Below are 15704 nucleotides of genomic sequence, written 5' to 3'. Positions count from 1 at the left end.
AGCGCTGACGCCGGGCCGCTTGCCGCCGAGTCTCGTACCGAATGTCAGGGAATGCTCTGTGTGTTGTGTGTGTGTGTGTGTGTGTGTGTGTGTATATATATATATATATATATATATATATATATATATATATATATATATATAATCTCCCTTGCCACTCTATTGCTGCAGAGAGAAAAGTTGCAGAAGAAATGCGATTTAGAAGAAGAATAAGCAAGATTGTGCGACTGCACAATTGTGTGGTGACTTTTTCCCACGGGGAGACGACATTGAAACTGGTGTTGCAGAAGCATTTAGCGTGTCAAAATACAAGACCTTATTGCGACCTTATTGCAATTAAACCCCAGATGCAATAAAAGAAGAAGCGTGTGGTGTGACTAGTAACAAGATTGCGTGTCTGCTAATACTCAAACTCGGACACGACTTACTTAAATAGAAGGAAATAATTTTAAAGTGGGATACTTTTTTCTAACTCTAAAGCTAGTTAGTCAAACGTCAAATTACATACAAAATTTTAATGTGTTCTAGTAGGCCTGTTCAGATCGTCACGTATGTTTCGAATACGGTGATTTTCATGAAGAAGCAACCCGTCATTTCAAATTTCAAACCACTCTATTTAATACTTAAAATATTAAACTTTCTAATTTTAAAATATATAAATAAAGTTTTTACATTATATAATTATAGGAAAATGTGTAAAATGCATTCTTAGTGCTAAGGCAGTAAGCCAAATGGTTACGCTGCAATCGGATACGGAGTGAGAGAATGAAAGAGGATATAACACGTTTAAAGCATTGAGCTGCCCCTATACTACACAGGAACCATTTTTGTGTAAAACTGAACCATTGGAATCAATTTTGTAATGTCTCAAAGGAAATTCCTCAAAACACTTGACATTATTATATACTTACTACAAAGTACTAATACATATTTCTGCGCATGGTATATTTGATGCAGTTAATTTGTTCAAGGCTACAAATATTTTGCAATGATTTTATATGAATGTAGCTTCTCTGTGCAGCTTCTATAATCTAACGAATTGGAAGAATTATGTTTTTGACGTTTCATCTGTATTGAGAGGGAGATTTTCAAACGAAGAAACGTTTTAAAGGAAAAATCGCAACTGTTTTAAATTATCATAAGTTCTTTGCAAATGAAGTATGGCAAGATTGTCTTACAAAGGACAAATGTACGTTTTTTAAAGTCAATTCAAGTTTATGGTATTCATCGTTCGAATTAATGTAACAATAGATATGTATGATTATGTTAACTAAAATTGCAAATATACTAGAGAAGTGCTAAATTGTTCGTGTACGGTAAGAACATAATTCTGTAGAAACAAATCAGGTTAAAATTGATGGACATTAATTTGATTTAATTGCACCTATTAGAAATTGTGTACAGGGCTTCTCCAATGGTGTAGTGGTAACGTCGTCGCCTTGTAATCAAGGGGTACCGTGTTCGGTAACTGTTGGAGGCACATAGTGGTTTGGATCCCACTTTAAACTGTAGGCCTAGTCCCGCCTAGTCACGATTACCCTATCTGTGTATACCTAGGTAAAATGTACAAAGCAAACCCATGAAATTGTGAAGAAGAAAATTGAAATTGCATTTTTGAGCAATAAGAATTATTTTTTTCCTCTCGGGGTCTTCGAAAGAATATTAACAATTTTTCATGCACATTGTTTATTTTGACACAGTAGCTGTCATATATATGCATGCCCTTGTGCCCACCACTGTAATAATATACCTGTTTGTAAAACTAAATACCCTCAACTCCTACATGTTTCAAGTCGTTCTCCTTACGAGCGATACAAATTGAAACCGATTTTGTACTCTCACAAAACTGTCGTAGAAAATTAATAAAGCACACGAGCAAAAGCGTAAAATATTAAATTCGATTTTTTTAAGCCTTATGTTCCTGATTAACTTTTGTTTTCCTTTTTATTAAAACTACTTAATAGTGTTTAAAGTTAGTAGATCAAGAACAAGGAAAATCCTGTTGGCTGTCTCTCTTTTGGAATCCAGCCAAGATCTTCTTACAAAGTGACTCACAAAAACCACAATGACGAGTTCACTGCAACAAATATGTGTGTGTGTGTGTGTGTACGTACATGCACCAAATACAGAAAACTGGCTTGCGGCATTATCTGGAAAAAGTCTCCGAATAACAAGTTTCATAATTCTATACAATAATTGTATTAAATAGATTAATTCAAATCCCACAAATTTCTCTTAGAATTCCAAATACACTTTCCTGGCCAATATACAGCAATTTTCAAGACCTTTTCGTGAGGAATATTCATTGTCTTTTATATTTGATGAAATTTTGTGCAGGAATTGTAAGATTTTCTTACGCCTGTAGTTCAAAATCAATCATAACCCCACTGATTCATAATCGGAATACAAATTATGAGTTCTTGTTTACCTGAGGTCAGACTCGGAATTCACATCCATATTTATGGAGGTAAAGCTCCACATATTCATGAGTCCGGAACTATAAAGGGAAGTTGCATTGTGTGTGTGATCAAGCTTTCAATAAAGGAACTAATCAATTTTGTTTGTTTGCTTGACGTATTTGTGATGCTATTATCTGAATTGGAATGGTACATTAATTTAATAGTGTAGTGGCTGTCGAAGTTTTCTTTTATCAAAGGGTTACAAGTTCGATTCCCAGTTCAAGCGCATTACACAGAGCTTCGGGTCCTACTTTAAACTGTAGGTTCAGTCCCAATTATCCTATCTGAGCCTAAGGTGAGCTTAAAATGAACTTTGACAAGTTCCTACGGGAATCGAATGTCGGATCTCCATATCACCAGACAATGAGTCTTTCGACCAAGAGCTTGACGATCTGATGTTGACCCTAACAGTCGTCGTGACCATATTTCAACTCATTTCAAGAGAAAGACATTTAAGGTATTTGCCTTGTACGGATTTCAAATATTAGTTCTCGTGAGGCCGTCTTCCGCATTCTACATTCATGCTATCATCATTTTCCTCAATTAATCGTTCACCCACCTTTTTAAAAGGAGTCCAGCACGTGATGCTTTTAACTCAGCTTCGTCAACTGCACACTCTGTTTTCGGTTAATGGAATAAAGCATACACACCCTTCAAAGTGGAAAGGAAGGAAGCAAGAAGTGGGAATTCCTTTGCGTCATCCGATGCACCTCAAGATCCTTTACATCACACCACGAAACCACTGCTTTTTTTCTTTCTTTCCAGGCAATGGAAGATGTTTGTTTCAAAGATTGGTATGGAGGTCAGGTTTACGGTACTTGTGACGAAATCAGGACGAACACCACACCAGCGCTTCGCCCCGTAACTGGTTTACCCAATGCCGTGGATGCTAGCTAATGGTACCTTCGACCATAGAAAGTTCAGCTATTTACGCTTCAAATTAACAGTACGATATAATGCACTTCTGTGAAAGAGAATCGGTTTCTACTTTTTAAGGAGCTTTTCAGTTGCAAGGCGGGTGCCGTTCAAAGGAAATCAATGCATATAAAAATCCAAAATCAAGGGACATCTTGGAATGACAAGTAGATTTATTTTGCTTTTCGTTATAGAAATGAAATGATGTCCAGCACCCCATTCTCAAAGTAAATTTTCCGATATTGAAGACCCAGGGTTCGAGCCACTGGTGTTAATTTACGCTGATTGTATTTTTCCTCCATAAGTTATGTTTGGAGAAAGTTGTTTAAGGGAGAGCATTTTTTCCTTTTCTTTACGTACTATATTTTCAAATATTTATTCTTTCGTCACTTACGCAAAGTTAGGAAACTTGAAATAATAAATGTACACTAATAAATACAGTAAAGCTCTAAAATTTCCTGTTAATAACAGTCCTGAACACGCATCGTGCGAGTGAAGTAAGGATATCAAAATTATACGCTAAGTATACTAAAAAGTCACTCGCTTTCCCTTTCTCTAGCATTCCAAAACTCGAAGGTTTATGCTGCAGCAACACAAGCTTTCAAGAAAATTAAAAATCTAGTATGCATGCATATTAGTTTTGAAGACTTGCGTTTGTTAGGAATTTAACTTCGATTTCGGCACAAAGTCCTTACAAATCCTATGATATGAAGATGAACACATGTCAGAGAAGGTCGATCTATGAACCGTTTCCTAGTTCATCGAACTCGATTCGTTGAAGAAGTCAAGGTTTAAGTCCGATTTATGTTCAGATAAGATAATCGGGACTTGACCTAAGTTCAAAGTGGGATCCGAATTACTGTGCAGTGTTCCTCTACCGGGAATCTAACACAGAACCCCTTGATTACAATTATCACTGCTTCGATATCAGGGATCCCTTTTTAGTCAGTATCGAGAAAATATCTGCAGTAAATAATAGTGCCTTCGAAAGCAGTCTGGAATGCATTCTTGCAGACTAACGAGGCTCTGGCGTTTGGACTCACAACAAGTACATTTACACCTTATCACTTTTCATATCCATTTTTGCGATTAGTCAAAGTTGACAGGAAAGCGAAGTAATCAAATGAATCAATTACAAACAAAAATAATGCAGTGTCTAGCCTCCACATACGACATAATTGCAATGTGTGGTACTCCTTTGATAAACAGTTCTTGTCTTACCAAATCCCCATTAGAGTCCTTAAAAAACTCTCCCTTACCATCTCCTTGATGTTGGATATGTTTCTTAGATGTTTTTTTTTTTTTTTACTTTTAGGCTTAATTACAAACTACTTGCGAAGAGAAATGAAAGGAAAACTTGCTTATGAGAGTACATGCAAATTCTTCTTTTTCTAATCATTAAAAATTAATGTAACCAATACATAATATTGAAAACCAAACCTAGACTTCCTGTTATGCATATGAACAGTGCATTGTTCATGGATAACAGAATATGACGGAGAAATGGCCGCTCCACTCTCTATTCTAACACTTTATTTCATCTAGTATAATTTATGAGATCCCATTTTGTATCCTATTAACTCATAGCCTCCAAGAGCAAAATTATGCAAATATGTAATGCTAAAACGTGAAAGTATTTTATGTTCTCTCCAATAGTACCCTTCACAGCATGTCTTGCATTAGTTACGGCAATGTATTCCTTGAAATCTAGCTCAACCGTCTAGCCTTGGGGCTTAGCTTTGCCCCAGCAACTGTATGAACTCTGGCACATTGCCTGAAATGCATTGTTACATGCACACGCCTCACCTTGCTAAACACTGGCGAACGAGTGTGATCATCATCATCATCATCATCATCATGACTGACAAGTTTTCTCTTAATCTCAGCTTCAGAATTTCACACATTTAAAACATAGTTGTGTCAAAGTTTGGAATGTACAGTATACGTTTGTCAAAGTTTATCTTAAGTCCACTGTATGCTCAGATAGGCTAATCCGGACTGGGCCTGCAGTTTAGTATGTGATCCGAACCACTGTGCAATGTGTCTTCATCGGCATTGAACCCGAGATCCCTGGATTACAAGTCGACAGCGTTCCTACTACGCTTTCGGAGAGACCAGAGTATACTTTTACTGCCAATAAGCACTTTTTTTTTGGTATATTTCCTATCAACTACTTGATCACTTTTGAACGCTTATGAAACAGTTTCATTGGCTATGTTCATACTCAAACATGTTTCCATTTTAAATTTGGTTTCTGCTACACTCTGTAACACTATTGGTGCGCTATTTCTTAATGCAAAATCACAAAAGTACGGTAGTTTCTGAAATGCTGTCCTTCTTTATTATTCAAATGACTCCAAGCTTTCAGTTGAAATCGAATCATGTACTTTTTGAGAGCAGTGTTATTTAATCCAATCATCTCAATTAGACATGCTCTTAAAATATATTTTATTTGAATGTAAATGCGTGTTTGGGCACAAAAGGCGTAATGTAAAATTTAAACCTCTGCTTCAATATTACTTTATCACAACATATCTTTATGAAATTGTCATATCAAAGCCCTTCATGGTATGAACATATTTATATTTATATTCATTATTTAACATCCTTTTTGTTTCTTTATAATACTTCAGAGTCCGGTAAATACATTCACATTGAATATGTATTGAATGTATCCAAATAGTCATTAACAAACAAAGAATTAATGAAATCATTATTATTACCGAATCATACGGTTGTAACTTTACTTGATATTTTCCCCTTGCGCATACTAAGGAATGAATAGAATTGGAGACAAATTCGATTTTTAAGAACCTTATTTACTTTTATACTTAACGGTATGTTAAAGATAATGTGTACGCAGTGCTTTTTTTCTGGGAAGAAATATACCGGTACTCTTCACCTTGGTTTGTTATTAGGTTGGCTTGTTATTTTGTTCATCATAAGAACTTGTAGACGTCCGCAGGGAGGGTAAGTGGAAGCCGCTTGACCCCCCCCCCCTGGAATTACCTACTTCTCCTCCTTCCCTCCCTTTTACTTGTAGCTGCTTCCTCTTGCATTCTTCTCTTATATCTTCTTTCTAGCTTTCAACCTTTTCTCGAGTTTACTTAATTTCTTCTTAACCAATTCTATTTCTTAGCTTTCCCTCCTATTTTCTGTCAGTTCTTCTTTATTTTATCTTTCTAGCGATCATCTCTTCTCACTCTATCTTTTTGCCTGATTTTGTTCTGTATTTCTCTTTTCTTTCTCGTTTTTCTATTTTCTTCTTTATTTCTCTATCTCTGCCGCTTTTATATTTATCTTTTTTCGCTTTTCTCTCTCTCACTTTCTCAGAATTCTCTAACCTATATATATATATATATTCTTCTGTCTTCTCCATTTCTTCTATTTATTTCTCTCTCTCTCTCTCTCTTTCAGAGGCGCAACCAAGAATTTTTGTCTGGGGGGCAAGTACCAGGATAATAATAATAAAATAATAATAATAATAATAGCAATGATGATAATAATAATAACAGTAATAATAACAACATTATTATTAGTAGTAGCAGTAGTAGTAGTATCAAAGACGATATTATCGTAATATTACGTAAAAAAGGGGTCGAGGTTGGTGCTGAAGCATTTGTGTTGGAACAAATGATTTGAAATATTTTTTTTTCAAGACGTTAAATTTCACATTAATAATGGAAAACAAGCACACAAAATTGTATTTTTGAAAGACAGGAAATGCATGATATATACATTCTGAATATAATTCTTTCATGTAGAGCATATGTTTTACACATATGCAACATGGAGCAACGTAAAATACGAAAATTCATATGCAACTTTCTAACACTAAATTGCGTACCTATTCAAAGTTTCTTTAACACTGTGTATACAAGGGGTCCAGGGTTCGATACCCGGTGGAGGCACATGGCACAGTGGTTCGGATCCCACTTTAAACCGTAGGTCCAGTCCCACTTAGCCTTACTGTGCATAAAGTGGACTTAAAACACCAACTCAAACTATGTATACAACATATATAATTTAAATACACTACATAATCGATTCATCCACCTCATAATAAATCAACAGCATAAATTATATAAATTCTCTCAAATGTGCACGCTCCTTTTCCTCCAAACAATTGTTCATGCATTTAAAACAAATGAAAATTATTCTCTCTCTGGTACTGTGCAATGCATTACAGAACACAACGATAAACTGCGAGCGAAGCGATCAAGAAAATTTTTGGATTAAATTTTCTGCAAACTTGAAACGATATTGATTTAATAGGATGCAAATAATTTCACGGGGCGCTATAGCATTCTCTCTTTCATATTTTTTTTCATTTAGAGCATCGCTTCTCAACCCCCTCGGGACGTGGGTCCCGAGGGAGCGTTTGGTGAGTCGCGAAGTTGGGCTCGAAAATTTATTTACTGTGTCTTAATAACCTATTGTCGGGCTTAGGCGCCGAATGATCTAAATTTTCGATCGTTCAGCACCCAGGCCCGACCCACTCCGCCCACTAGCCACGACTCTGAACTTGATAACACTGAGAAAATGAGACATTGCGAGCGAAGCGAACAATAACATTTACGAATAGTATTTCTGCATACAATTTGAAATCGAGGTAAGCAATTACCCCTCTGTGCCCCCTGAAGGTGCCCTTGATCGTCAATAATTGCCCCCCTTGCCCCCCTATAATCTATTTCCGTCCAAGGTTGGGGAGCAATGCCCCCCTGTGGTTACACCACTGCTCTTTCTGTTATCTCTATTTCTTTTATTTCCTTCTCTCTTTTTCTCTGGCTTCTCTATTTCTTTCTTATCTTTTTCTCTCGCTCTTTTTCTCTGGCTTCTCCATTTTTTTTCTTTCTTTCTCTCTCTCTTTCTTTGGCTTCGCTATTTCTTATCTTTCTCTCTCCCTCTCTTCTTCACACACACACTTTTTATTTTTCTCTTTGTCTCTTTCTAGTTTCATTTCTTTCTCTATCTATCCCTTCCTTCTCTATTTCTTTATCTCTTTCGCTTTCCTACATATTTTTGTCTCGCTTTCCTATTTCTCTCCCTCTGTGACTTCTTATCTGCCTTTTTTCTATCTCCCTCAACACACTTCTGTCTTACGATTTCGACCCGTCCCCTAAAGTTAAAAATTTAAGTTACACATACACACACATTTCTTTCCTTAAAATAAAATGATGTTAGACTTACTGTCACCAACAGTAAAAAAGCGCCGGTTGGCGTACCGCCAGAAAAAAAAGCACTATATGTATTTCCCATTGCAACAGTATATTTGATACACACGCACATCATAGCTTTATACGTACGGGCTGTACCGAAAGTTATGCAAAAGTAGCGATAGCTTTTTAATTAACTAGCATATGTCGTTTAAATTATATATCATCAGTTACTAGCCGGGTTCAAACTTGCGCAATGAATGTTGTGCACGGAAAATATATTGGAAACCTAATCGATTGCCGATGGAACAGGTGTTGACTGAAAGGCCAGGTCACATACCTAAGAAGTTGAGCAAGAGCTTAAGGTCAATGCCAAAAGGAGATAAAAGTGAGGAACAGGTTTTTCGAATTTCGGGTTGAAGCTGCCAGGACATTACTGTTGGTTTCCACCGGGTCTGTGATGCCGTCACATCCGAGCATTGGAGTCACTGCCAATAAAAGTGACTTGAAATTCAAAGCCAGTACGTAATGAAATAACCTGTCTCACAGAATCCCGTTAGATTTGTCCGCCTTGTTTGAACAACAGTTAAAAGAATGCTTAAGAATGAAGAAAATGAGTTTAAGCCAATAGCTCCACGGCAAAGTCCTCCTTTTTCCTGTGTTACGTAATTGTCATAATAGTTGGAATCGAAGAAAGGCGTTCTCGGTTCGAATCTCCCTGTAAACTTCCAGTGTTTCAAACTGCACTTCTAGGCCTCCACGATGGCGCAGTGGTAGCGTTGTTGCCTTGTAATCAAGGGGCCTCGGGTTCGTTTCCCGGTGGATGCACATAGTGGTTCGGATCCCACTTTAAACTGTAGGTCCAGTCCCGATTAGCTTTACTGTGCATAAAGTGGACTTAAAGCATCAATCCAAAACTGCACTTCCGATTAGGTCGTATGCGTAGAGGTGTTTTCGTGTTTGGGAATTTCCGTGTGACGCAGTTTGAAGACCTTTGCAAATTTGCACAAAATTTGTAATGTCTTTTCCAGATTTAAGATTCTCGAAAGTTACTTCAACGTAATTTAATTTACATGTAGGAAATTAATTGAACAAAACTGTTAAAGTTATTACTATTCGGAAACATATTATGTAACTGTGTTTGTTATATAATTTTGTTTGTCCAATCATCATTTAGCGTTCTCATCGTCGCGATTAACCCAAGATGTAGAAATAAGACGTAAAATAACAAAAAAAAAAATGGAATAGTATATATCCCAGACAGACACACTATATGAATATAAGACAGTTACTGATAGATAGATAGTGGGGAGGTGTAGATAACATCAGTTTCAGAGGGTAGTTTGAGAAAATGTTGAATGGATTGGAAATCACTTGGAATGCGCAGTAGTTCTGATTCAACTCAATCCATCCATAAATATGTATCATATTCTTGCATTTCAAAAGGGCTTGGTAAGGTCTCTTCAGAGGTATTCACATTCCTCATGGTGGCCATTACATTGATTGTTAACACAGTTTGTCCTCAGCACACTAAAAATGTATAGTTTCCCAACAGAAACAAATAACTGCCAGTGGCAACTCTGAATCGGTGCTGTATGGCTTTATACACTCCGGATAGAAAATGCAATATTTCGGGGGCTCGTTATGTCGAAACGAGACTACAACGAGCAAAACGTTATCAAGATACTTGTTTCTCCTGATGTCCTCTACACGCTGTGCAAGTTTGTCGGTTTTGTAAGGTGACATCCTGTGCTTTCGACCTGGAATTAATACGAATATTTCTGTATAATATTTCTGTATGTGTGTACGTGTGTGTGATGCTAAAAACATCTTAATAATAAACCAAAATTTTTAGGATATATTTAAATTGCTGAGAGCCTGTCTTGCCTTCTATTAGTGCTCTATGGTTTAACTTCTACTACTTGGTGACTAGGACAATAGAAGTAATCATTGATTTTCAAGAGGAGGTGCATGAAAGGAAAATAAGGGATTTGAACACCGGATTTCGGATTACTCAGCTCATACAATAAGTTCCTGTCCATGACAACCAGCCGTGTGTGGCAAATAGCCCTAATACAAAAATATCTCTTCCCAAGTGGAAACGCCATTGACATGTCGCATCCAGTAAATTGGTTGCAAGTTTCTGTCAACGTTGCGTAACTGGAACAGCTAGCCCCCACTCAGCTTTTCCAAGAGGAGGCTACAGTGTCAATCAAATCCGTCTGTTTTGTATCATAAGTATCAGAATGTTTGAAGGTAACGGTAAAGTTATCCCTTGCGACCAGAATCAGCCTGCATTTTTTCCCTGACGGCGTAGTGCCAACACTGTTGTCTTGTAATTAAGGGGTACCTGATTCGATCCAGGTAAAGGCACATTTCGCAGTGGCTCAGAATTCACTTATATCTGTAGGTCCGGTCCCGATTAGTCTATATGAGCACAAAGTAGACTTCAAACAGGAAAAAAATGAACACGAAGATTGATCAAGTCTCCAAAAAGAATAAATACAGCTTTCATTAAACGTTTAGCCCATTTCAGCATTCGTATTCGCATGCATTATACGTAATTTTAGGAAAACTGGACTAAAGACCACATCATAGCTCTCAATAACAATCCATGGACAACGCACTGATTGCTCAGTTTGAGAATTGGTTATAATGTAATTTTGTACACTGTAAAATAAAGGGGGTTGTACAAAACGACACAGGCCGTGGTCCTATAAGATTCATACCACATTTTGGTCAATGTTAACTTTAGTAGTGTTGAAATGGAAATGGTGTCGATCGAAACAATTTATTTGTGTTATTGTAACACCTCATTAACGTGCCGAAATTATGATGTGGAACTCCTGGAAAAACTGACTGAGTTGTTTTGACATAATTTTATTTAAGTGTGCCCTACTATCCATATGTTTTGTTGTTTTCCGAGTCGAGTTTTTTTTTAAATTCAAGTAAACTTTATTCACAGATAGGCTAATCCGGACTGGATCTACATTTTAAAGTGGGATCCGAACCACTATGTGCCGGGAATCGAACCCGGGACCCATTGATTACCAGGCGACTAGTGTTGTCCACGGGACGAGACGGGACAGGATTTTAAAAATTCGAGACGAGACGAGATTGACTATGCGTCATGAGACAAACGAATATTTTCGAGACGAGACAGCATTTCCACGAGACGAGACAGGCCAAAGTCTCGTCTCGTGGGCAACACTACAGGCGACGACGAAATATGTTTTGTGAAATCTATGACTGCTAATGTAGTATTTTTGAATTAGGGAATTGTTTCATATTCAGGGATCAAATAGTATACACATTAATTTTTAACACTAAAATTCAAAAAGTACAAAAATTCCAGTCGTCGTACTTTAATCGTTTTATTTTTGTTTCATCATCAGTACATATGTAGCTACATGGGAAAGTTAAACAAGGGGTCTCGGGTTCTATACCCGGTGGAGGCACATAGTGATTCGGATCTCATTTAAAACTGTAGGTTCACTCCCGACTATCCTATCTGTGTATAAAGTGGACTTGAAACAAGAAATGCAAGGAAAGTTAAAACTATTTTCTGGTAGTGAACTATAAGTAAAATACATAATTTTTTACGTTACCTAAGTCTTACGAGATGCCATGCTAACGCCGGCTGCGAAGCTCTTTAAAAAAAATCACACGGTATCGTATCAATGCACTGGCAGACGTCTACGACACACTTTTTTTTAGAAAACACTACAATGCAAGCTTGGCTAAAGAAACACCTTGGTACTTCTCGTGGAGTCCAGCAGCTGTCGGAAACTGGGGGCACCTACCACTGATGTCGTACATCACTTCTTGAGATAACGCGACTCCAACACTCCATGATCAGTGACCAACTGGACAACGCTGAGGTTCTCCACTTTGCCTTGAACTTGGCCGAGAGCGATAAGTCACGTGACTCGGATGGCTAGGGGGAGGGAAGCTGAGGTTACCTAACTTGCGTGACCTAGACAGGAGCCGACTTTTCCCCCCTTCCACTTCATTCTTTAGGTTTCAGCCGTAAGCAATACGCTTCGTGAAGAGCTTGGCGTTTGTCCAATGGAAGAGCTCAAAACATGAGCTCTGGTGGATGGCCATCTGCATCTCATGATTTGGTTGGCAAATTGGTTTTGTATGTTGGTTACTTTACATCGCTTAGATGCCTTGTAACTAAAGGGTCCCGGGTTAGAAGTAGTTCGTACCAGACTTGACACTGCAGGTCCAGTCTGGGGCTATGTGCATAAAATTGACAAACATTTTTTGGGGTATTTTCTGCCTTTCTACGTTAATCGTGATTCTGGATTGTCTTTCTGGTAATTCAGGAACCTACCTGTTTTAGTATTTAATTGTTTTATGACAAAGGAAAGGAATACAATGGAATTGTTTGAAGTCAACTGTATGCACAAAAGCTAATCGGGGCTTGGACCCGAATCACTATGTGCCTCCACTGGGTATCGAACCCGGGACCCATTGATTACAAGGCAACGACGGACAAAATAAAGGTTCTCAGATGAATTTGTTGGGTTATCTTTTAATTGGGGGCTAGTATGAATGGTTGAACGATGAATAGACTGTCTTCTGACCATTTTTAAAGCAGTTTTGGTCCAATATGGTATTTTTTGGCATTTTTTGTAATTTTTGGCCATTTTCTTACTTCTGGAGCTCAATTATTTTTATATTTAAAGATTTATTAAAATATAGAATTTCCTTCCTATATCTAGCCTGATGGGCCGACCATCCTGGAAATAGAAGTCCACTGTTTATTAACCCGCCATGAAATCTTGCAACTCCAAGTTAAACACTGAACTCAGATGCAACTCAGGCTAAGATGCAACTAAAGTATCTGCAGTGGTAATAACAGAATCACTATGATTTGAGAATCATTTTCTTACATTTTAGATAATAAATTATGAGTGTGCTGGTTCAAAATTTCAGCATATTTAATATGAGAAAATTATTTTTAGATCTTTCCTTAAAGTTTTTAGACCATAAATGTATTGTTTTACGGCATTTTTTGTAATTAATTGGTCAAAAAAAATCCTATCTCTAATGATGAATTTGCGAAAATGATTAAGGAGCGGACAGAGAGACAAAAAACAATCGTGTTCGTTGCTGAGTACGCTGGATTCAGGGTCTCGCTCCCGATGGTGAACATCGTGTGTGTGAACATCGGTGTTCCATTGCAAGTGTTCTTTCAGTAATTTCATCTATTCATCGGTCATCCTCGTCCTAAATAGGTAAAGAAGCAACGTAAAATAAGAAAGATAAAACTAAAAAAAAGTAATGACTTTCTGAGGATTCAAAATTAGGAATTAGATTAGTTTTGTAGCGCAGTTCCTTACGGATTTTCCAATATCTTCGAGGTGTAGTCTCTGGAAAGTTACTTCCTGAAGTTAACTGAGTTCGTCAACAAGGCAAGTTACATGAAAATGTAGCAGAATTACTCGAAACGTACAAAAATTTAGAGACCCAAAAATGTGCTGTTTTACAAGTATAAAATTATGAGATCAACGATTGCAAGAACTTTGTCGAATATATTGATATATTTAAAATAATATTTATATAAAGGCAGAAACTTCGATACATCTGGCCACCATTAAAACGAGAGAAGTTAATTGTCTTTATGTTTGCACAGGACAGAGACCGTTGGAATCGATAAAGTGCCTGGTTCTGGCTGCAGGCAGTTTCTGTACAGGTACAGCATGCATCGTTACTTCTAAAGTAGCACGTATTTGCTGTTGCATAACAGGTGAAGAAAAAGTTACTTACCTCTTCCATTACGTGTGTTACGTATCCTACTTTAGTTCTGCACTTATGTCATCAAATTGCACCTAAATGCAACAAAAGATAAATAAGCATTTGACTCGCCAGTATATTTACTTTCCTGGAAATGATTCTTGCAGTGATTTTTTGGTTATGAATACGTTCATTATTCATTACGATGTTATCTAGGGTGCGAAATTTTAGGGTAGAAGGGGGATATCCCCCCACAAACAATCTTGGCCTCAACCCCCACACCAAAAATTCCGGAGGGGGAGAGTTTTTGTTTTAACAAAAAAAGGTAAGCAATTAGTTTTGACTTCAAATAACTTTACTAATAAAAATATTGAAAACACACACTAGCTCTTTAAAGAGATCATTAACAGATCTACACCAATACCAATTAAGTAAAACAAGAATGCAAGACAAATATAAGTATGAAATCTAATTGCTTTACAGTAATAGAAAGCAATAAGAAAACCACGATTGCAACTATTTTGTAATTTAATGACATCTTTAACCAGTTAATAAAGGAATTATTGATTGATTGATTGATATGTTGTTTAAGTTCACTTTATGCACAGTAAGGCTAATCGGGACTGAACCTACAGTTTAAAGTGGGATCCGAACCACTTGTGCCTCCATCGAGTATCGAACCCGGGACCCCTTGATTACAAGGCGACTACGCTACCACTGCGCCATCGGGAGGCTCAGTAAAGGAATTAGTTTGCTACTTCATAAATACCTGATATATATATAAAAGTAATAAATTAATTTCTTTCTATCTATTTAATAATATAATTTTAAATATTTAGTAATTTATTTTATATTTAATAACATTATGTATATGTATATCATATAATAATTTAAAAAACGTGCGCGCGTGTATGTAGGTTAAGTTCTTGTTCCCTTACCAGTCGTCAATGATTTTTCACCCTAATATTATCTATTCTTGACATAAATTACATTTGTGGGCGTGGCGTGAAAACCCTTTGAGAGTTAGGTTCTCATTGGGTGACGCGTCCCGTCGACGATGTTTTGCCACACATTCTACTTTCCTCCCTACTCCTTGCTTCTACACCCTTAAAGTGCCTTGCTCTCACAATGATAGTCTACTCTCTTCTACTTTGCTTCTACTTTGAACATCTTCTTACACCCATTGTACTAAGATCCTCCTTAACTCCTTCCAATCATATTTTCTTAATCCTTTCTGTTAATCATCTTTATCCTGGCTTCCCTTCATAGACCTTCTTGACCTCTTGTTTGTTCATGCATTCTGTTTGAATGGTCCTGCTACCTCAGTCTCATGCTTATAATACTGGGTTTCCTGCACGAGTGCCCTGATTTCATCATTTCTCTTATTTTCTATTTGCTATTTTCATTTAATGCACCTAGTGCTTTCCTC

At 37.1% G+C, this 15704-nt stretch overlaps 1 protein-coding gene across 1 annotated transcript in view; it reads right to left on the bottom strand.

Annotated features, from left to right (window-relative positions):
• The window catches only part of LOC145980587 (uncharacterized), a 42810-nt gene extending 30428 nt beyond the window's left edge, over nucleotides 1–12382 (bottom strand). The window contains exon 1 of the mRNA XM_083113624.1: nucleotides 12139–12382. The gene's annotated coding sequence lies outside the window, so the exon portion shown is untranslated. The remainder of the gene's footprint in view (nucleotides 1–12138) is intronic.
• Nucleotides 12383–15704: the final 3322 nt, after the last annotated feature.

The sequence above is a fragment of the Lepisma saccharinum genome, chromosome 2, assembly GCF_977018435.1.
Source record: "Lepisma saccharinum chromosome 2, izLepSacc3.1, whole genome shotgun sequence".
In the NCBI taxonomy this organism is placed as follows: domain Eukaryota; kingdom Metazoa; phylum Arthropoda; class Insecta; order Zygentoma; family Lepismatidae; genus Lepisma; species Lepisma saccharinum.
The sequence above is the reverse complement of the archived record's forward strand: the minus strand, read 5'-3'. Positions and strand labels throughout refer to the sequence as shown.